At 43.0% G+C, this 24,502-nt stretch overlaps 1 protein-coding gene across 2 annotated transcripts in view; it reads left to right on the plus strand.

Moving 5' to 3' along the window:
* The window catches only part of LOC138283443 (gamma-crystallin 1-like), a 241,402-nt gene that overhangs the window by 35,593 nt on the left and 181,307 nt on the right, over positions 1–24,502 (plus strand). The window lies entirely within an intron of this gene.

Genomic DNA, 24,502 nt, shown 5'->3' on the forward strand with positions numbered 1-24,502 from the left:
TTAGGAAACTAATCAGTTTCTTGGTCTACCCTTGTTTGGAAAGTTAGTTTTGCACTGATCTGGACCTGACTCCTGTTAGGTTTATGTTTTTGATCTAGTGGGAGGACGAGCCTTGACCCTGACTGTTCCCCTCAGCACCCCTATAGCAGTATAAGGAATTCCTGAACACAAAGGCTGGGCCAGGTGTAAAAGTGGGACCTTCAGAACCCCTCATTACAACAGTCATGGACATGTGAAAGATCCAGAAAGACTGCCTTGTTGCCAGAAGGACTGCCCTGTTGTCTGAAGAAGGAAGAATGGACCTGCTTGCCTTGATCTCAGGCTACCCAATGAGACTCCAAGGGCAAGTTGGCTGTACACCTCTTCAGGCTGACAGTGACAGTCATTGACTCTCAACCAACTTGAAGTTTTAATGATGACTGGCTCTTAGTGCTACAGCAATGACCATCCATAACACTCGACTTCCTCTTCACCCCAAAAGCCTCCTCCTCGAGGCCCTCTCAAATGTGAACCAAACTCAATGCACCAGACTTGAAAAGGTAACTCTCCAGCTGGACTAAGTTGGTCCCTGTATCTGACCCACGCTATATCACTCTCGTCCTGAAATTGTGACTTCACCAGGAACCAGATACCTGCAAGTGGCACTTTGTGTTTCTTGGTGCTATTTTTACCCGAATACTTTAAAAATAGCTTGGGTTTTACTGATTGGGATGTTTTACTGTATTACTGTTGGTGCTGCATTAATTCTTTACACATTGCCTCCTAGTAAACCCGATTGCTTCGTGTCAGGTTATCAGAGGGTTAAGAACAGGTTAATTTATTGATTTTGTTGATTCAACCCGACACAGGATTGTGTTTATTATTTAAATGCGGCTTCCACCCCTTTCAAATAAGAACCCAATTACTGAAACAAATACTTATTGTTTTGAAATTCTTAGTTGCTTAGTTGTTAGATTCAACAAAGGAGAATTTAAACTTTAAATTAATGTGTTATCAGTTATATCCACCTCCAAGTCAGCAAGAGGAGAACGTTTTGACTTCTTTCACTACTTGAGTTTCTCAGTAAGGGTGAATTTGTTATGCAGCAAATATTAGTAAATGGAAGTAGAACTGTTTTAGCATATCTTATTTTATAAGACAGAAAATTCCTACTTTTTGTCTTTCCTGTTCTACATAGATCATCACCATGATGTCAGAAACCAGGGACCAATCAGTAGACACAAACAAGAGGGAACTACCTATGGCTGGCTGGTTTTGGCAACTTAAAAGTAAAGTGGAAAAGCGCAAAAAGAGAAGGAGCAGTTAGATGTTTTTCAAAGCTTTATATAAAGCCATATCTGTGTAATGTAAAAAAAAACTGAGCATATATAAGGGTGGAAAGAGCGTGATAACTCCCTGATCAGCTAACTCAGTTTTCACACAGTCATAAAGTAACTATGAAAGTGTGCAGTAAACAACCTAGCAGTATCAATCTCAGGATGAAAAGGCATTCATTGTCTTTCATAAAGGTGCCTCTGTATGGCAATCAAGCATTGGGGCCAAAGCTAGACTTAAGCTAAGCTAGAGAAAAGCTCTTTAAAAAAAATAGCCGATCGGCTATGTGAAGTGTAAAACTTAATATAAGGCAGCAGCAATTACACATTTGAGTAATGTAAAAAGGAAAAAGACTAGAAGTCAGTTCTGAAAAAACTGTTTCATGAAGCCCCTGATTAACAAATTCATTATCCTGACAATCTCTGTATTAATGTTAAATATATAATCCATCAAAATATAAAATGTATTGAGCAGAATTTGATATTATTGTACTTGTTAATCCTTCAAACAGCTTCTCAGTGGATAATTGTAAGTAGAGCTTAAGACATTGTTAGGTCCCAGTGAGGATACCAGATAGATGCATGAAAGGAAGAGCTGGGAAAATGAAAAACAAGAGGGAGAAACAGATAGATTAATTGTAAAGTGATATATAGCAAGATAGAAAATTAAACATACAAAAACATAAATCATCCCCATATAAAATTTTATATATTCATGTTTGTACTAGTATCTTTTTAATCCAGCCATCCACAGAAGAATACGTTTTAGATTTTCACTGCTCAAGATTATTTTCTTGGGGGCCATAAAGCCACAAAATAACCACAGTTGAGTGCCATATTCTAAGTTCAGGGAAGGTAGCAAAATTGTATCTGATGACAGTCAATCTTTTCCAATGTCTTTCAAGCTCATATGATCATTGTCACATGGCCAACAAATATCAGAAGCAGCCAGCCCCAATCATGCCCTTTGGAACTGATGTTACAGTGTGGTTTCAGTTGCTTTTCTACACACTTTTCTAGGAGTTTTGCCAGAAATGCATACTAGGTATCAAGATCTTCTGAATCTTCTGTGTCCGCTCATTTTCTTTTTAAAGAATTGGTGTGATGTATCCTATGTTTATACAATCGGGGATACTTCCCTGTGTCAAGGATGAGTTGATGTGCTTCAGATCAGATCAAGAAATCTGTATTCGGTATAAAACCATAAGAGACAATATAACACAATAACATAATATGAACATTATGACAAAAAGCAACATTTAGAAAAATAAGGTCGTTAAAAATACAAAAAGTATAAAATGCAAAAATGCAAGTGTGTCCCAATCTACAAGGGACTCAGAAGTATCATAAAAGCACAGCACCATAACAAAAAGCAGCATATAACAACATGAACTACTTAAAAAAATACAGAGAGCGTTAAGTGTCAAGGGGCAATGTGCTAATACACATAAACACTTGCATGTATCACAATTTTGGAACTCATAAAGTACTGTGAGAAATCATAAAAGTACTGTGTGCAAATGTAAGCAAGTAAAATAAACAACAGGCTCCCAAGATGCATTGCCATACCATTGCCCCACCAAGATCCTCAATCTCACAGGTACAGATATACATTTATAAATCATTGAACAGACATATTCAGTTTGTAAGAGTTGGAGATGAAGCAAGGCAGGATCTACATCTTTTAATATTCAAACTTCTCAGCAAAGATATTACAAATGTCATTCTAGGTTCTGCATATAAATCACAAAAAAACAAAATGCAACATAGACAAGTGCAGTATTTGAGTCACAGGGGCATGGTTCAAGAGCAGAGTCAAAATAAACATTACTAGGATATGATACTAAAAGGTGATCAATATTGAACCTGAACCTCACCAAAGAAAACCATAGGAAAGGCTGAAATAGAAACAAAAGATATGGTTCAATGTAGTTTGTGGTCACTAATGAAAGGCACCCACCTACCCTCCTCATAACCTTCACTGAAACGTCTTTGTGTTTTTTAAATAAATCAAGGAAATCATACTTCAATTGTCGCCTAAGGATGGTTAAAATGCTCTGAGGACTGTCAAAGACCAAAGCCACACCACAGCACTCATACTCCTCGACCTCTCAGAAGCATTCAACACCGTCTCCCACAGCACTCTCCACACCAGACTCCATGACGTAGGAATCCACAGAAGAGCCCCGGAATGGATCTACTCCTTTTTCTCCGGGGGGATGCAGAGGGTCAGACTCCCGCCCTACACTTCCAAACCCAGAGGAGTCAACTGCAGAGTCCCCCAAGGATCCTCACTGTATGAACATTGGGTCATATGCTGACGACACACAACTCATCATTTCCCTTACCGATGACCCGGACACGGCCAAAAGGAACTTCCACTCAGGAATGTAAGCTGTTGCCACCTGGATGAGAGAAAGCTGCCCCAAGCTCAACCCTGACAAGTCTGAGCTCGTCATCTTTGGAAACACCACCTCACCTTAGGACGACTCCTGGTGGCCCACATCCCTAAGCGCCCTATCCTGCACGACTGAGCACACCCACAACTTAGGAATCACCTTTGACTCCTCGATATCCATGACCCACCAGTTAAACTCTGTCACTTCCTCCTGCTATCACACACTCCACAAACTTTGGAAGATCTTCAGATTGATACCATCAGACTGTTGCAGGACAGTCACCCACACCTTAGTCACTAGCAAGCTCGACTACGGCAATGCCCTCTTTGTCGGCACCTCAACTAGGAACATCAAAAAACTCATCCAGAACGCCACCGCTAGACTCATTCTGGACATCCCTCGCCAAGAACACATCTACCAACACCTGAGGATCCTCCACTGGCTACCAATCGAGAAGTGAATCACCTTCAAGCTTCTCACCAAGACGTACAAGGCCATACACAACGCAGGACCAGCCTACCTGAACCACTGCTTCTCTTTGCACACCCCCGCCAAATCCCTCCGCTCTTCCCAGATGGCCCGGGCCACCATCCCTTGCATCCGCAAAACCACTGCTGGAGGACGATCCTTCACCTGCACCTCAGATAAAGCCCGTCGTTCACCATCTTCAGGAAGAACCTCAAGATGTGACTCTTCGGATGACGCCCCTCCCCTCCCCCCTAGCGGCTTGAGACCCTCACGGGTGAGTAGCCATGCTTTACAAATATTGATTGATTGAAAGCAATCAGGTCTCCCTAGTGTGGCAAATTGACCTGATACAAATCCTAGCTATGGGATACTAAATGCATAATCAAGAGATAAACAGTCATTTATTATCTCCCTGTTAAGCAGGGTCTCAGGTTTAGACCATATTGAGTGCCAAAGCATAATCAGTGCAAGTCTGATGCTGTCTTCCAGAGGACAAAGACCTTGAAAGTTGTAAAAGGGCATGAAAGGGAGAACTCTTTGTGTGAATCCCCAGCCATTTTTGTTTGTCACTAGAATTGAGTGTTTAGTGGTGTAGCACTCACTTAGATGGGCCATCTGATACCAGCTTGCCTATTTAAGCATGGGGGCGGCGCAGGTGGACCAGCTATTTTACGATAACTGGACCTTCCTAGAGCCTTCATTTATTTAACCCAAGTCTTTAATTTTTAAGAATCCTATGCTATTTACTTAAAATTCTGTTGCTTTTAATTTTCACTTGTGTTCCCTGAAAAACCTGTAATGTGGGAGGAAAATTCTGCGGGAATCTCTGTTTAAAACATTTTATTACATAGGGAATACTGCTCTTTTGATGAAAGGGCATTAATGTGGAACTCTTTCTGTGTATCGGCAGCCAATTTTGTGTGCCATTGGAATTGAGCAGTTAGTGCTCTAGCACTCACACTAGCCATCTGCTTGCTTATTTAAGCATGGCCAGGGCTCCATGGCTCCGCGGACTGGCTACTTCATGGTAGCTTGATCTTCCTAGAGCGTGCGTTTTTTAACCCAAGACTTCAATTTTTAAGAATCCTGTTTTTTTAACTTAAAAATCAGTTGCTTTTATTTTTCACTTGTGTTGCTTGAAAAACAAGTCAAAGGAAATTTAGGGGGAATCTCTGTTTAAAAATGTCATTTTTACAAGAAAAACTGCTCAGTTAGTGAAAGGGCTTGAAGGCGGGGGGGCTCATTGTGAGAATCAGAAACTGTTTTTGTGTAGGAGTAGTAGGAGCTGGTCAAAACTGAATGTTCCCTCATGAAATGCTATGTTAGAAGCCAATCCTCCTCTTCTGTGCAATACAGTGGTGTTAGGTGCTCTTACAATAGATATTTGGCTAACATCAGCATTGGATGTTGAAATCTCCATCCCCGACAAAAAGCACCATAGAATCCTTCCTCTGACCCCATGGTACAATGATTCCTTGCACGAAAATAAAAAATCATGTAAACACCTTGAGAGGAAGTGGCGCAAATCCCATCTTTAAAATTGCATTAAAATCTCAGCACAAAAAACTTTCTGGCAGGCCAGGGCTTTGTTATATAGAAAATAAATTGCTGAAACTCAAAATTGCCCTAAAACTCTTTTTCATGTAGTCAAAACCCTCTGGGGCCCCACTAGTATTCCACCGGCCACTCCTCTCTCACAATTTAAATGTGATGAAATAGAGGACTTTTTCTTTTAAAAAAAAGTGTCAGATATTCAGGCGGCTCTCCCTATTGTAGGGGAAGCGAACAGTCAAACTGCCCCCTCACAGTAAACAGTACGCTGAGGAAGTTTCAGCTTTTAGATGTTCTTCCCTTTAAGACCATCCTAGCATCTATTCAATCAGGATCCCCATTGGACCCCTGTCCCCCAGCAGTTCTGGGTAAACTCTCCCATCCTGTTTTGGAGAGGCTTCTCCATTTACTGAACTTGTCTTTATTGGAGGGTACAGTCCCTAAAACCCGGAACATGGTTTTGGTTACCCCCTACTGAAAAAAACCAATCTGGATCCTCTTATTTGGGTAATTATAGGTCCAAGGTGTTTGATTTGTTTGTCCACAAGTTTCTCCGTGTTTACAGAATCCGTGTGTCATATCTTCAAATCATCTTTTCTCAGTGTTACTGATTTCCTGAAATATTATTAGATCATAGTGCGGCAACTGACACAGTAAATCAGAGCATGCTCCTACAAACAATAGAGGGCATGGGGATACAGGACACTGCCCTAGCCTGCCTTTGATCTTTCTTGCATGACTGTACTTTCCAGGTCCACAGTATCCAACATAAATCAGATCCTACCTGCTAGTCTCAGGTGTGCCCCAGGGCTCTACTTGGAGTCCTTTGCTTTTTAACCTATATGTTAGGCCATTGGCAGAAATAGTGGAGCACTGAGGACTTACATTTTTTGTGGATGCAGATGTTACACAGATAGTTGCATCTTTGTCAGCTAAAGGCAATCACAATGTGAAGGCTCTCAACTCTTGCCTCACCCAAGTTTCATCCTGGATGTGCGCCAACTCCCTGAAATTAAATTGTGATAAGTCTGAGGTTCCTCTAGTGGGCAATCCCTCTATCCCTTGGGGCCTTCACTTGTGGCCTTCAACCATGGGCAGCCCCCCTCGCCCAGTGGCTTAGGAATAATGCTCATTGTCTCCCTACCTCTACCCAGAGAGAACTGTGCTCCAGGCTTTGGTTATTTCCAGACTGGACTATGGGAATGTGCTATATCTGGGGGGACAACAACTCTACTTAAATGCCTCTAGATCATTCAAAATGCTACTGTACAGCTTTTGCTCCACTCTCCTAAACTCACCACCACAGTTATTATGCCTCAGACCTTACATTGGTTACTCATTGAGTGCCATGTGCATTTTAAGGCATTTTGCTATATGCACAAATTCCTTTCAAATTCCAGACCTGTTTATCGTAGAGCGTTGGTGTCTCCTTATGCCGCCTCATGCTTATGGTGCTTGTTGGAAAATGGGTTCTTGGTAAGGGCAGGTAGGTACCTACACCTAGCAACAAGCCACTAACCTCCAATTAGGTACAGTTAGGTTGCAGTAAATTAATCCCAGCTCAACCCTTGGTAGCTTGGCAACGAGCGTCAAGGCTTAACTTAGGAGACAAAGTGTAAAGCATTCAAATATCACAAAACAGTAATTAAATAAAACACAGGAAACAGTTTAAAAATCCAAAACCAATTTATAACAATAGGTTATATTTTTATCTTTAAAATGACACAAAAACGAATAAAATTGGTTCAGGGGAACCGGAGATATGAATTTTTAAAGTATTATTATTTTTCTAGCGCTTAGAAACAAAAAGCGCCAATCGGGTCATCTGGTTGCACCAGGACCGGGGCAAAGTTAAAGTTTCAGGCCGACCGCGATGGAGCCCTGCTCGGCTACAAGTCACGGTAGGCCTCGGTTAAAAAGTTACCTTCTGACTTAGTCTCTTTTTTGAAGTTTTTCTTCACCGGGACGAACCTGCCAGTTGAATCCGACCTCCTGGAGCCCTTGTCCGGATACGCGAAGTCGGTTTCCTCGGTGGTGATTTCTACCTTCGGACTTAGTCGTTTTTTCGAGATGAAAATCCTTCGACCGGGGTAAACCTGGATCTTGATCCGACGTCCATGGAGCCCTTCTCGGATACGATGGCTGGGAGGTCCCGGTCAACTTTTTACGTTCGGACTTAGTCTCTTTTTCGGATGTTTTTCTTTACCGGGACGAACCACGAAGTCAGGCCGGGTCGCGGTTGAGGCAAGCCGGCTAGAATTTCCGTGGCGGGTCGGTCCCTCTCTGGAGCTTTTTTACAAAATTTTCCAAATCTTTTCCAAACTTCTGGGGCTTCACCCAGATGTTCTTTTAAGGTTCTTTTGGGGTCCACAGCTCACCCCAAGGGTCCAGAAGTTCTGTGATGGTCCTTGGGGGGTGCGGACTTCAACTTCCAGAATGCACCTGGCGCAAACTCCTTTTTGGCCACTGGGCAGTGGTCAACTGGTCTCTTTTTTTCAGGAGTTGGTGCAGGGGACTCTGGTTAGCAATTTTTCACCTGTAGCAAACAGGGAGTCCCTCTTTGAACCAGTTGAAGCCAGGCAAAGTCCTTCTTGTGGGGAAGCCCAAGTGTGCAGCTGGTGCAGTCCTTCTGAGTGCAGGTTCCAGGTGCAGGCCAGGGGTCCAGCAGGGCAGTCCTTCTTCTCCTTAAGTTCTTTCTTCTTGAAATTTGGTGGGGATCTGAGGTGTGGGGTCAGGTCTGCCAGTTTTATCCTTGCTCCTGGGTGAAAAGCAGGGGGGTCCTGATCCTCCAATCAGGTACAGGGTCGTCCCCCTGTGATGACCACTTCCTGGGAAGTGTGGCAAAAATCCATCCCAAAAGGCAACAGTCTCTAAAAATCCAACATGGCTGAATCTGATTTTTGGAGGTTACATCTGGCTGAGCCCACCCACTGGTGTGGTTAAAAATCATAAACACACCCCTCTCCTGCCCTCTCCTAATCTAATCAAGGGGGCACCTAGTTGTCTGGGGTGTCAGGATGTGGGGGTGTTGTTGGGTGCTGCAAATGTCCTTCTCTGCCTTTGAAGACCAGTTTGGCAGCCCTCCCCCTTCCTGCCTCACCATCTGCTGAGGGGAGATTCTCTCCCCCAAGCACATTCCTTTGTGTGAAGCCAGGCCACTTCACACCTAATCAAGGCAGCCTGGCAGAAGCTGCTGCAGGCTGGCCAATCAGAGCACAGCAGCAAAAACAATGCAGAGCTGAAATTGGCAACTTTTTAGGTAAAGTCTAAACTTTTTACCTGGACAAGTTATATTAAATCCCACAACTGGAAGTTGTGGGATTTATCACAACAATCAATTTGATACCAAATTCTTGGTATGTAACATTTAAGGAGACTTTAAAATTTAAAATAAAGTCTGCCCATTCTAGCCTATGAAGGCCATTTACTTCAATGAGGGAAAAACGAATTTGGCTGTTTTTACCTCACCAGGGCTTATAAATCTATTTTTATAAAGTCCCTGCTTTTAGTTACATGGCACCCAGCCCTAGGGGCACATAGGGCACACCTTAGGGGTGACTTATATGTAAAAATAAGGTAGTTTAAGACTTTGGAAGTACCTTTAATTCCAAAGTCGAATTTGCATATAACTTTAATTTAAAAGCAGCCAGCAAGGCAGGCCTGCTTTTAAAATGACACTGGGCACCTCAGCAGTGCACCTAGGTGTGCACCACCTATGCTGTGGTCCCTAAACCTACATGCCCTACCATATACTAGGGACTTATAGGTAGGTTCACTTAGCCAATTATAATTAGCCTAATTTGCATATTGATTTTACACAAAGCACAGGCCCTGGGACTGGTTAGCAGTACCCAGGGCACCATCAGAGTCAGGAAAACACCAGCATAAAGTGGAAAATGGGGGCAAAAAGTTAGGGGGCCTCTGCAATCAGCCCTGTTTTCCCACAGTGCTCAAGTCATAGGAGGTTGGCCGTAATTCCTAGAATCAAGAAATCCCACCAAGTAGGTTGAGCATTCTTTTTCCTCATACCAAGACTGTGGAAAGATCTCCCTCCAAGGCTAGAGGAAGTGTCAGTAAATCTCTATGTTTTGCAAATCTTAAAAAACATGGCTGTTTCAACTTTCAGAAGCCTCCTCTTTTTTTTGGGGACAACTCTTGGGTTTGATATATTTTTTCTGTAGTTGATCCTAGCAATGTGAAACCTTTTTTAGGTTACAGATTACTATTATTACTACTATAAATGACAATAATAATAATTCCCTCTGACATAGAAACCCAGAAAGGCTATTGGGTACGGACAGAAGATGTCTCAGGAACATATTTTCTTTAGATTGCAAATCCAAGATCTCAATGGCCCCATACTCTAGGCCCATATGTTACAGTTAAGCTACAGTGTGCCTCATATAGGGTAATCATGGCATTCAGGGATTTTGAGCCCAGCTTCCTGGCAAATCTTAAGCAGGCCTCAATGGTTTCATCAAACTCTGACCTTCTAACTGTGACACCAATTGCCTTTACAATGTAATGGACACCTAAGGTCTAAACTTTCATAAGCTTTTCTCCATAAACATGGTACTGTCTCAGGCCATTGGGTGTATTCCCCATGATTATCTTGTGAGATTTGGTTGAATTAGACTTAAGCCCATGTCATCCATTAATGAAACAAATTTGTTCAACAATTTTTTTTTAAGGCATACTCCTGTTCTTGACATTGAAAGACAGTCAACTGCATAAATCAGAGCTGGGAGCATCCTAGCCTTGGCGTATCTGTATCTCCATCTTTGAACCAAGCATCTAAATCATTAATATGAAGGCAGAACAGGAATGGTGCCAACACACACCCCTATCTCATGCCATGTTTCACCTTGACTGTATTGGTGCACTCCCCATTTGTGCCTTATCTTATATGGGCAGTTACAGTCTTCCTGTAGCTTGGCTAGAGACAAGACCAAAGCCTTATCTATACCCATTGCTAACATTTAGTGCCATAGCTTCCCCCGTTTACCCAGTCAAAGGTTGAGGGAAGATCCATGAAGGCAAGATGGAGATGGCCCTTCTTAGCCACTGTATATTTACTAATGAAAATCCCTGTAAAAGCCTGTAGGACAAGCTTGGGGTCTAATTTGAGGTCCAAAATTCAACATAATCTCTTCCCTGCTTCTTCCTATTAATTCTCTCAAGATAGCCTCTGCATTCATTGAGGCCCATTTACGCAAAATCCCCTTGTTCCGGTGAAAGTCTATTTGAGTTGCAATGGGAGCACCACCCTGCTTCTCACTGCCAAAGTCAAAGAAGATGGTTAAAGGGTAATGGTTACTCAAGCAATTATACCTTATCGAGAAATCAGTAGAGTTGATCTTATAATGAAGGGGCAATACATTATAATCAATAAGGCCACCTGTGCCTCTATCATTGTAAGTAACATGACCAGTTACAGCGGGCGCTGTACGATCAATTGCCATAAAAAGTGAATACATATTCAAAATGGAGTTAAACATATGTACTTGTGGGCTTCGCTCAAAGTGCGAATGATCCTCAGTATCACAGCCTATCTCCCAACACAGTGCATTCTTAGAAATCAGGCACAATCTACAATTGAAATCACCTCCACCGATTATTATAAAATCCACATTTTAATTTAAAATGTGATATTCTGAGAGTAAAGTGCGTCAAAGCACATTTTAAGGGCTACCAAACCTGTGGAAGTTGAAATCAAGGTTAGAAGACTGCTTTGTGATATGCCCCCCTCTAAATCATTGCTGGGGTATGAATAGATTAAAACCCATTTACATACACAGCCTCACAGGTCCAAGTCTCTTGTAGACACAAAATGCTCAAATTCTTCATTGTATCATACCATTCAACATTGTCCAGCTTGCTGGGAAGACCAGCCACATCCCAGAACATAGAACTGAATTTGGAACTAGGACCCGTGAATTTTGGGTGGAATCTACGTATCCATTCATAGCAGAGTTGGCAACATTGATGGCAGAATTAATAGTCACTCATGGGGACAAGCTCCGCATATCGTTAGCCAGCAGGGGCTTTTTCATCCTTACATCAATAGTGCTGCAAGTAAGAGAGTGAGTGAGTGGGATTGCATGCCCAACTGGGTTCCGTCCTACAATGATTGGATTGGCAGTTTTATACCCCCAGAAAACCAATATGCAAAGAGCTCGCTGATGGCAGATCTGCATTTGAAAGTCAATCGACTGATTGCATATTGAGATTTCAAAAGAACTATCTACCTGGGTGTCCACAGCGAAAAAATGTAAATATATTTAGACCAGGTGGTTTGTAAAAATAACACAGGGGGACTGCTGTAATGCATCCGTGGGAGGGGTGATTTATGGACAACTTTCTAGCAGAGTCCTAACAACATATTTGTGCCTAAAGTTAATAACTTTACAATCACTGTGTTCTGTTGTTGGGATGGGGCCAACCCAATGAACTCCATGCGCAATGATGACGTTACTAGATAAAATCTCGCAGCTATCAACATCTGATGACAGCCAGTGCACAACTTAATTTTTTACTTGGTGATTATCCTCATCATGATTGAATTTTAAAGTTGGTACATTCTTTAGAACTATCACCAAAGGCGTGACTTCTGGCAGTAACTGGAAAACTCTGTTGGTAGTTGTATGGTCCAAGCTTCGGGTCCTGTGGTCCATTGGATTGTTTTGGATGTTTGCGGTTGGAGCCGCTTCCTGTGAACTGTGAGGGTTTAAATTAAAATTAGTGAGGCTATAGTGTACTTGGTTTTCTTGGCACCCCTGGCAGCCACCCTCTAAAGCACACACAGAGTGCTACAGATTGAAGTGATTTCTGAGTTGAGGAGTCAGTGACTTAAACGTTCATGCTGTGTTACCCCTGTTATTCCCTTGCTCAATAAAGCTTTTCAAAGAGGAGTCTATACCCCTTAGAGCAGCTATCTTCAGGGGTATCAGTCAAAACGTTTAGTGAGGAGAGCCTCAAGTGTGGCTGTAAAAGATGCATGAGGTAAATCTTCCCCACAGAGTCCCTGCCCATGGTTTCCCATAGAATTCCTTGTTATTTAAATTGTGTCTTCAACTTGGAGCTCACCAGCTTTTTAGAGTGGTTTTCCTATCAAGAGTTTTAGCTTTGTTAGATGGCGGCATATTCATTTGACTGTTACTACTGCTGCTAGTATCAATTGTGAGCTCATCATTAAAAGCGAATGGATTAAATGCTAAGGCACTTTCATTATTTGCAATCTGGCAAGGTGAGTGTGGGCCGCTTACATCAATGGCTGCACGGATTGTCGAAAGAGCTTATTTGATTGCCTCCAGGCTCTCCTCCACACCCTTAATTTCACTATTAATTTCACCCCTTGGCATTTGTGAGGACGTTTGTAATGGATGCAGTTAGTGGGCATTCCTTAGTAGACAGCATTGTGGACCTCCTTTTCCCCATCAGTTCGTACCTTTGGGAAAACATGACAGTGGGCAAAAAGTCAGGTGGATTACAAAGCCAAGAGTGGTAGCCTAGGCCAGCCTAGGCCGGGTGCAGGTGTTGCGACATCCTTTTAGCACTATCAGGCAGATGTAGGCAGCCCCCATGGGCATCACGGGCACTGCTGCGGGCTGGGGGATGAAGTTCCACCCCAGCCAGTAAAGATTAGTCATGATGTGGTTCAATCAGTATGAAAACACTGAGGGCCTGATTCACAAAGGTAAGCTTAGGCCAAAAGTATACGTTTAGACCAAACGTCTAACTTTACTATGAGGACAGTTAGACTTTTGGTCTAAGTTTACCTTTGTGAATCTGGCCCTGACCGGCTAATGTGTTTCAGTAGTTTGGATGGCATAGGCTTCACATCATGGAAGTGATTGTACTGATTAGGTCATTCTAAGTAATTTCTTTGAAGGTAGAACAGCATGATTTAGATTTCTAGGTTACGGTTTGAGGTTTGTTGCTGTGATGGACAGCTCATTTGTTTTTACCTTCTCTATAAATGAGTAAGAGGAGGGTCATCACATTTTACTTCTAATGAATCTGTAATCCTGGTTGCTGCCAGCTGTGTAGATTTTTGAAACTATTTTGTAACAGTTTGTTTTGGTTAGTTCCTTGCGTAGTCATGTCTTTATAAATGACTATTTTACTTTGAAAATTAGTAAATTAGTTTTGTGTGTTTGCTATTTTCTATGCATTAGAGTACCAGCTTCTCAGCTGAAGGTTTTTTGTGTCAACTTTGTTCCATGCTTTGGAGGTTGTTTTTTTAAAAATTCTTTCGACTACAACGTGACTGATTTCTTTCTTTTTTGTCTTTTTGAAGGACTTTGGAGTTAGTCTAGGGTCTCTGACATAGCTGCAGAGTATTGGATTGTGAGGTAATTCACTGTACTTATTGAGGGTTTGACTTCAAGTATGTATTCCATTTTTTAAGAGAAGGTTATTTTCCTAGTATGTCTTATATTTCTAACTCAGTGCTTGGGTATGATGGGTTGGCCAGAGTTAACAGATTTCAATGAAATAATTGTAACAAAAAAGAAAGTTGCTTTGAGAAGTTGACTGGTATTACCATGTCTATCTTAACATTTCTCTTTTTAGAAAACAGATGATAGAGCATGGGCTCTTTACATTGAGAGGGTGCTGTGAAGAGTTATGGGAGAATTGTTGTTGGTGAGACGTCAAGCTAGGAGAGACACTGTTTCAGAGAAAAATATGGTCTTCCTTGTTCTCATTCTCCATAAGAAATTCAATTAGCTTTCTGTTTTCTGGTGGATGGTATAAATGGTAGAAGTTGTAAGTTTAATGGAGTTAGCTCACTGTATAGGAATTCAAAGGCACTTAACTGAGCCATAAGGATATGTCTGCATTTGGTGGAGTCCTTGTGGATAACTGTTACTTTACCTTACTTTTCTAGAGGTGAGTTCTTCTGTAATCCATGTTTCTGTTAGAAACATCACCTCAAGGTTCTGAGTTGGAATATCTGCTAACTCTATTCCTTTTCACGGTGGATCTTGAGTTACTGAGGAGGCACTGTATTTGAGACTTTAGAGTGTGTTGCTTAGGGCTACTGACTGTTTTCTTTATCATAGACTGGTACAGCTCATGCCTTTTGAGTGAATATTCTCTATTTATTTTCTCTACTCTTTATTATGGGGATTTGGGAGCCTTCCTGGAGGGCTTTCAGATTCTTCTCTGCCTTGTAGGTCCTTGAAAACTTTCATAAATCGGAGAAAGAGATCTTTGGGAGTGAAGGTTTGTGTTACTGCATGTTTTTTTCTTGAGGTAGTCTCGGTGGGAGGGCTGTCCTGGTTGTGTAGCAGCTGGATGGTGAACGTTTCCAATAGGGATGAGAGCTTTGACAGGGATCTCAAAAAGTCCAATTCCAGTGAGTTGAGAGACACAGAGAGGGAGTCAATTCTTGATTCAGTTGAATTGAGATTAGGTGGTATTCATGTTTTGATGTGATAAAATTGTGCGTTTGGTGATTTTGACTTAATTGGATGGTCCAGCAGTAATACGGGTAGTAGGATGGGATATACGGCATAGGTCTACTCCTTTGAGTGATTTGCCATCCTAGCTATGGACAGCAGCTAATGGAGAATGACAATGTCCTTATTTGTAGGGCTGTGTTTGGGAGACATAAGCCAGGCCTAAAGTAGATGGTCTAGAGGAAGATTGTTTCCTTTAGATTAGGGATGTGCAAATGAAGAGGGGGGGTGGGTGGGTGTTTATGTTGTGAAGCATCTGAACATGTGAGTCCAAATGTTTTAGGTTGGTACAAGTGGATTGACTCAGAATTTTGCAATTGTCATAGATTGACAAACATATTTTGGCTTTGAGCTAGCTGAAGGCACTGGTGGTGAGCTTTTCTTTCTGTGAGTGAATTTGGCATTCTTTGCTAAAAGTCTCTGATCCACAAACATTTGACTTGTAGAATATAAAGTCAGTCTTCACAGACTTTTATATATGCTTTATGAAATTATGGTGCTTCAGGGTCATTTCACTTTTGAAAAGGGACTCCGAAGTATAGGATTTTAAAGGAATTTGGACCTTTTATTGGGGTCTATGGAGGTTATGTTGCCTGAACAAGTTTGTAGCACTCAGGTACACACCTGGTTAGAGATAAACCTTGATCAAGCTTATTTGCCAAAAGGTTCACAAATCCATTCATTTCCGTTACAAATGATCTTTTTCATGAATTCTTATGGGAACTGAGTAAGGAGTTTAGACCAGTGGACTGTTTCTCTTTATTAGACAGTTCCCATGTAGTCCATCATTATGATCTGGTCAGTCAGCCAGTTATGTATCTTTTCCATATTCTTGACATGAAGCAGGTAATGTTGGCTCTGGATGTCTTCTGATTTCACTATCTAAGGTCAGGAAGTAAGTCTTTCTTCCATATTACTGTAGTTAGGCAATGGTGTTGACTCCAGCTGAGGTGCACTTCCTTAGACTTTTAGGTTTTGTTCACAACGTTTAGGGAGAAGATCAATCCTCACTCTTGTCAGATTGGTCAACAAATGGGATCTATTGTCTGGTGGAGATTAGATATTTGTTCTCCTTTGTCATCATCACCCACACCAGCTAACCAACTTGACCTTATTCATCCTGCCACGTATTGAATGGGTGAGCTGTATTGTATCTATGCCTCTGGGGCTGAAGGTGGCAGGACAGTTGGATCCATGGGATCAGACTATTGATGTCAGGGCCTCAAGGACTGCATGTGGCAGGCAGTGCTGGTGCTGTGAGACGTTTGGTGATGATGAGGTGTCAGGCCCTCCTCTGACAAACCATTCAAGTGGTGTTGTAGATGACCGATCAGTAAGCACCTGAGCTAGGGGAATGGAAATGCATCTAGGCAGGCAGCCTCTGCATATGAGCTATGTCATACCCTTAGTATCTTCAGGAATAATGCTTAATGCTGGCCCAGTTCAAGGTTCCTCAGGGGCCACCATCAGTCAACTAGAGCTATGTGCGAGATTCTTTGTCTGTCATCCTGATATTGTTTCTGAGGGGTGCAGTATAGTTACTATTGCAAAGGTAGTCCCAAAGTTTTCACCAAGTTTCTCAATCAATTTACTCATATTTTGATAAAGAGGGTAGTCTTTTAATCGCTGAAACTCGCAATTGATACTAGTGGGATAAAGACGGGTCAGAGGAGCTCTGCTAAGGAACTTTCCATTCAACAGCCATCTTGACTCCATCTTTGGCGTGTGCTCACCCCAAATTATGTTTTCCTGATGTATGTATTTGTTATGTCTTGTAATAGATTTAAAGTGAATAATCACGACTTTGCAAAACAATTGGACTCATTAGGCATTAAATGAGGCAATGTGATAAGGATGACTTGAAATATGTGGCGTGGAAGATGCCTGTTTAAGCACACTCCCCTAATGGAGTTGATGCATATGCCAAAAAAAGAACATATAAATATACCCTTTGTGACATATACCATCAGTCTGCGAATCAAGCTAGTAAATAAATATAGGGTACACTTCCATAACACCTGTATTTTTGTTTAATAAGTACACAGTGTTTTAAAAAATTGGGCAACCATGTAGCCATCGTTTAAAACAAACATTCCTAAAGCCACTAACTTCGATTTTTATATGCTTAAGTGACGAGCATTTACATGTCTGTGGTTGCATATGTTTGTGCATTCAGTTCAGAACTATGGTTTTGCAGCACTTGTTTAATAAAGCAAGATAGTGGCTTATGATCGAAATCTGCTGCCTTAACAAAAAATAACCTAAACAAATTCTATAAAAACAAAAAGAACAATATATAAATTCTAAAAGGTTTTTCAATTTGTCCCTACATGTGAAGGAATTTAAAATAGAAGGCTAAAAGTTAAGTTAGCCTTAGCTTGATTTGTGGGATCTGCAAAGTACAGTACAGTACAGTGTTTTATGACCTCTTTCTGCAGACATATAAATGATGCAGGCATTCATTGCACACATAAACCGATACCAAGAACAAACAAAAGGACAGACTGGTAAAGTAGATCTGGAAAGAAGACAAGAGACAGACCAAAAGATAATACTGTTAATCTGACTGATTAGATAGATATCAGAGAGAATCGTGCAGATGTAAATGGATTGATTGCTTGATAGATGGACAGATAGATGGACAGAGGTAAATCAATATAGGCATACAGAAGACAGACTGACAGCTAAGGTAGCCACTTTTCACCAGATTAAACACACAGGTAGGAGAAAAACAGAATAGGTTTCTTTGAAGTTTGGGTGGATGGTTGTGGTGAACAGAGGAATATGCATAGATAGGAGTGATTACATATGAATATAATTGCAACATGTAGCAAACCTCAGATTAAAGTAGACATAGAAGAGTATACAAACAGCAGTGTTTTTTGTGTAATGACGCTACCTGGTAAGGCTCTTATGGCTGGACTGACAGATCAAGCTGCACTTGTTTGCTTTAATCCTCTTTCAAGTACCCTGAGATTCAGCTAATCACCATTTCAGAATTGTCAACTAATGCACTATGCCACCCAACTCCTTTCCAGGATAGGGTTTTGAATGCTCTTCTGATGGTTGAATATCAACAATCAGTTGCGTATGGTAATCAACATGTAAGCAAAAATAAATGACATCTAAAAGTACAGCGCATAAACCATGTATAATAAACATTGTATTACTGTATCTTGGGGAGATGTAAACCGAAATCTCAAAAACAAAATGATACACATAGAATTGTTTGTGAAACATTACTTTATACACAAGAAAATGCCATATCAACAACTAATATGTGTGTGTTTTATTTATACATGCAAACTTCAAAAACCTAGCTTAATCTACCATCTGTAATTCATCAGTGCTATTCATCAAAAATCCTATTTAATATACATAGTTGGTTTATGATATGTATCTTTAGATTTTATTACATAATCTTAATCTACAATCTGTAATTCATCAGTGTTATTACTTCATCAAAACTCCTTTTAATATACATAGTTGGTTTATGATATATATCTTTAGATTTTATCGCATAAGAAAATCAGTCTTCCTCGGTATTTTTATAGAAATGACTAAAGAAACCAGATATATGTTCTTAATATTTTGTTGAGCACAGACTTTTTCTGACTACATCTAACATATTTTGTGTGTACAATGCTTCGGCTGGGCTAATATTGAGATACAGGTTATATTTATTTTGACAGATGCATTTCCAGTGTAACATCTTGCTTTGTATTTCCTTGCTCGTAATGAATACTAAAGATCTTTCCTCATATTTAACACCTCATTACAGGCCCACTTCTAATTTGTTGAGTCCCATATCTTTCGTAATTATCTTCAAGATGCTCCCAATATACAGAAGATTTGTGTTTCCCAGTTGAACTCTGGGAGAAATAAAAAAATTGTCACAAAAAAGCCAAAACAAAAGTTCTGAAATTACATCTAGGTCCCGGACGTCCTTGAATGGTTATCTTTAACTTGCTATTTACTTTTCCTTGGTGCTTTTTGCCTTAAAACTTTAAAGACATAGGGCCTCATTACAACCCTGGCGGTCATAGACCGCCAGGGCTTTTTTGGAGGTTGCACCGCCAACAGACTGGTGGTGCAAACTCGGGGATTATGACCGCGGTGGAAGCGCCGCGGTCGCAGCGCCGGGACTGGCGGTTTTCCGCCACGTTGGTCCCGGCGGTTTTAATTCGCCAGGGCAGCGCGGCTTGCAGCGCTGCCCAGGGGATTACGAGTCCCCTTCCTGCCAGCCTTTTCATGGCGGTAGGAACCGCCATGGAAAGGCAGGCGGGAAGGGGAGTTGTGGGGCCCCTGGCACAGCTCCACACAGCTTTTCACTGTCTGCACAGCAGACAGTGAAAAGCGCGACGGGTGCAACTGCACCCGTCGCACGGCCGCTACATCGCCGGCTCCATTTGGAGCCGGCTCACATGTTGCAACGACATCCAGGCTGGGCCGGCGGGGATGTCATAATGGCCACCGCGGGAGTGCGGCTGCATTGGCGGCCGCGCGGCGGTTACAACTTGCCAAAGTTGTAATGAGGGCCATAATCTCTATTTATTATGTGACATTTTGCTCATTAGGATTTTCTCTCTTTATCTAGTTTAGTTTTGTAGTTTAATGTGTTTTGTTAACTCTAAAATGTTGGTACTGCTTGCACCTAACATTTCTCTGGGGCTTCACATGATTTGCGTGGACAACCAAAAGGCATTTAAAGTAATAATTTTTCCAAGTGTGTCTAGAATATAAAAAAAAAGTTTATACTACAAAAATAGTATACAAATATCTGAATTGATCTTCAAGTGCACGGCCAATGAAGAAACAACAATGATGAAACAATTGGCAATTGTTAGAAATGGGGTTTCTGGTTGGCTAGGGTATGCACCTAAGCCAGGTATAACCCACCCACTCTAGTCAGGGCAAGGGAGTTACACGTCCAAGATAACCCCTGCTCACCCCCTTGGTAGCTTGGCACGAGCAGTCAGGCCCAACCCGGAGGCAATGTGTAAAACGTTTGCACAACACACACAACACATGTGATGCAATATGTACACCACAAAGTAAACACAACACTGAACTATGTAAAAATAAACTGTATTGCACAAAACATAATTAGACCAAACATTACATGTCAATAATACCCTGCTGCCTTAGCAATTGTCAGAACATTACACAGGTTACTAATACTCTACAAGAATGAGCAGTTGTCACATTAGAACACACAAGTACTCAGGATTCTGCAACATAAGCAGAAGTCAGGAATCGCAGTAAAGAAATAAATGCACTTGTCATAAAAGTAGAATAAATGCCTATACCAGAATCATTATAAAACATATGGCAAGTCAGGGCCTCATATCAGTGTAGGGTGCCCCTAAAAGGAACATCAACACATGTATGTTACATCACACCCAGAACAGGTTAGCCCAACCGCCCTCTCAAGCCCCTAAAAGAAACATCCAGAAAGAGTTTTCCAGCAAGAGTACCTGTTTTGAATTTAAAGGGCACCTCCTGTGCCACAAAGCATACAAGGGAGCCGCCTGCGCTCCTTGTGCATAATGGGGACCTCGTGGTGATGGTTATGAGGAGGGGGGAGTCATGCACCCCCTCCGGTTCATGTAGAGGGCCCCTCCTGGGATCCGCGATCTCATGGGTGGCCCCCGGGCCCGGGTGGACCATTCAAAAGGGGAGGGGAAGGGGCGAACTGAGAATGGTGCTGGGGCGTCCTCACCCCTAGAGCAGTGACCGATGGCAAAGGAATTCCCTTTCTGTCCCCGTGGCCTGCAACGAGGTAGGCAGCCACCCGTGTCCTCAAGGCAGCTGCCACAAGATGGGGGGAAAGCAACCACCTTCCCCTACCAGCGGCGCTCCTCTTGAGGTGGCTGCAATAATCTCCAGTGGCCCACTCGTCTCTCCGGGTGTTGCGTGCAGCAATCAGAGCTGGTGTGTGCCCCGGGGGCGCCTCTCTCGGCACTCACCATCCCGGGGCAACTTTAGGAGCACATTCGCTCCTGTCTTCCTCTGGCCGGCCCGCCAGGGGCCCTCAGTGCATTGCACTTCCAACACGCTGCAACGCAAAGCAATGCAAAGTCTACCCTGGTCGCGGTGTTGATTTGAAGACACTGGAAGGTGCTTGAGAAGTGCAGAGGGCAACTTCAATGAGCCCGGATTGCGGCGGTGAATATCCTTGATGGCAGTCGCGCTTAGCAGCGCAGGGGGGGGCAAAAAAGCACTTTCCAAGCGCCATAAGTATAAAGTGACAGCACTCCTCGTACTGTTGTTAGTAACAGGGGTCAGGGGCCACATTACCCTGCCCCTGGAGACAGAAGAGGGGGGAAGCACAGGGCTAGCAGTCTCAACAACAGGCCTGCACAAGGGGTGCAGATGATGGCAGTTCCTCCTAGTGACCAGGCAGGTCACAGGTCAGCATAGCAGCAGCAGTCCAAGGTTGTCCTGCTGAGTCCTATTCAGCAGTGTCCTGTGTCCAGTTCCAAGTAAGTCTCTTCAGGTCTAAATTGTGGGAACAATTCCCCTGTACTTATACTCAGTTTGCAGTGTGTTTTACAAAAGAAGGGGAGAGGAGGTTTCAGCCAGTTACAACTGGTCCTGGGTGTGCCCCCTCTCTCCTGCAGCACATGCTCCAGACATCAGTTGGGGGTAAACGAAGCTATTGTGTGAGGCCAGGGCACAGCCTTTACAAATGCAGGTGTGCCCCGCATCTCCCTTCTCTCAGCCCAGGAAGACTATTCAGTATGCAAATGCACCTCTGTGACACCTCCACTCTCCCTGTGTCCAGGCTGTCTGAAAACTATGCACAAAGCCCAAATGTCACTCTGCCCAGACGTGGATAGGAGTCAAGCTGCAAAACACCAAAATCGTAAGCACAGAGAAATGCTCACTTTCTAGAAGTGGCATTTCTATAAGGATAATAGAAAATCCACCTACACCAGTAAGCAGCATTTCTCACCACCATTACAACCATACCAAACATGCCTTACGCTACCCCTCATAAATAAGACAATACCCTTTACACATAAGGCAGGGCATTTCCAATGCAATCATATAAGAAGGCAGCCCTCAAAGCAGTGAGAAACCAAATAGGCTGTTTGCCACTACCAGGACAGGCCACATTACTAGGCACATGTCCTGCCTTCTACATACATGGCACCTGGTCCATAGGGCTAGCTAAGGCGTACCTTAGGAGTGACTTACATGTAGTAAAAGAGGAGTTCTGGGCCTGGCAAGTAAATTTAGATGCCTGGTCCCTGTGGCAGAAAACTGTGCACATAGGCCCTGCGCTAGCAGGCCTGAGAAAGGTTTGAAAGGCTACTTCAGTGGGTGGCGCAAGCAGAGCTGCAAGCCCACTAGTAGCATTTAATTTACAGGCCCTGGGTATAGGGATACCACTTTATAAGGGATTTATATGTAAAATAAATATGCCAATTAGGTATAAGCCAATCATACCAAGTTTACAAGGGAGAGCACATGCACTTTAGCACTGATTAGCAGTGAAAAAGTGCTCAGAGTCATAACGTCAGCCAGCAAGGGTCAGAAAAGTAAGGAGAAAAAAGCAAAAAGTTTGGGGAATGACCCTGTAAAAGGGCCAGGTCCAACTGTAATAATTTACTTTAAAGGTTGAGATAACATGGTGAGACAAAGCCATTCGCAGAACATAACTCTAAGTAATCATCTACTGTCTAACTCCAAAATTAAGGCAAAATACAAACGCTGTGGGATAGCGTAACTGGATGGACGGAATGCGGAACCAATCAAACATTCACCCCCAGTCACAGATCTGGGTTTAATCCATCCATTATTTTGCTCACCATGCCACCCCAGTTTGAACCCAGCCATATGCAAATCAGTCTTGACCCTGTTCCACATGGGAACAGTCCAGCCCAAACTGCCAGGCCAGGTTCTCCCTGGACCGGAAACAATCATCCTGGGACCGGTTTCGGGGTTTCACCCCTCCTCAGCCAGGCTAGCTTGAATCCAGTGGCACAGTGAGCCCGGGACCCACGTCTGGGCATACCCGGCGCACTTAGGGCAGCAAAAGCAAAGCAAAATACAAATGCTGTGGGATAGCGTAACTGGATGGACGGAATGCGGAACCAATCAAACATTCACCCCCAGTCACAGATCTGGGTTTAATCCATCCATTATTTTGCTCACCATGCCACCCCAGTTTGAACCCAGCCATATGCAAATCAGTCTTGACCCTGTTCCACATGGGAACAGTCCAGCCCAAACTGCCAGGCCAGGTTCTCCCTGGACCGGAAACAAGCATCCTGGGACCGGTTTCGGGGTTTCACCCCTCCTCAGCCAGGCTAGCTTGAATCCAGTGGCACAGTGAGCCCGGGACCCACGTCTGGGCATACCCGGCGCACTTAGGGCGGCAAAAGCAAAGCAAAATACAAACGCTGTGGGATAGCGTAACTGGATGTACGGAATGCGGAACCAATCAAACATTCACCCCCAGTCACAGATCTGGGTTTAATCCATCCATTATTTTGCTCACCATGCCACCCCAGTTTGAACCCAGCCATATGCAAATCAGTCTTGACCCTGTTCCACATGGGAACAGTCCAGCCCGAACTGCCAGGCCAGGTTCTCCCTGGACCGGAAACAAGCATCCTGGGACCGGTTTCGGGGTTTCACCCCTCCTCAGCCAGGCTAGCTTGAATCCAGTGGCACAGTGAGCCCGGGACCCACGTCTGGGCATACCCGGCGCACTTAGGGCAAAAAAACGATGGATTTAGGCCCAGATCACTGTACTGGGGGTGAATGTTTGACAATGTTCAGCATTCCGTCCATCACTTGTTGTTTTTGCTTTGTCGCCCCAAGTGGGAAGGGTATGCCCAGACGTGGGTCCCGTGCTTCCCATGCCACTGGATTCAAGCTAGCCTGGCTGATGAGGGGTGAAACCCCGAAACCGGTCCCAGGATGCTTGTTTCCAGTCCAGGGAAGACCTGGCCTAGCAGTTCGGGCTGGACTGTTCCCATGGGGAACAGGGTCAAGACTGATTTGCATATGGCTGGGTCCAAACTGGAATGGCATGGGCAGCAAACAAACGATGGATTTAGGCCCAGATCACTGTACTGGGGGTGAATGTTTGACAATGTTCAGCATTCCGTCCATCACTTGTTGTTTTTGCTTTGTCACTCCAAAATTCACACAGCAAAACTAAGAAAAAATATAAATATATTTGACCATCACAATATAAAAACTTTTGTACAGGTTAGATTGATATACTAAGATGTAATAGTAATGAGAAGCAAGAGAGTGGAAGGGGTGATGAGGTACTGTATAGGGAATG

The sequence above is a fragment of the Pleurodeles waltl genome, chromosome 3_1, assembly GCF_031143425.1.
Source record: "Pleurodeles waltl isolate 20211129_DDA chromosome 3_1, aPleWal1.hap1.20221129, whole genome shotgun sequence".
NCBI classification, from domain to species: Eukaryota; Metazoa; Chordata; class Amphibia; order Caudata; family Salamandridae; genus Pleurodeles; species Pleurodeles waltl.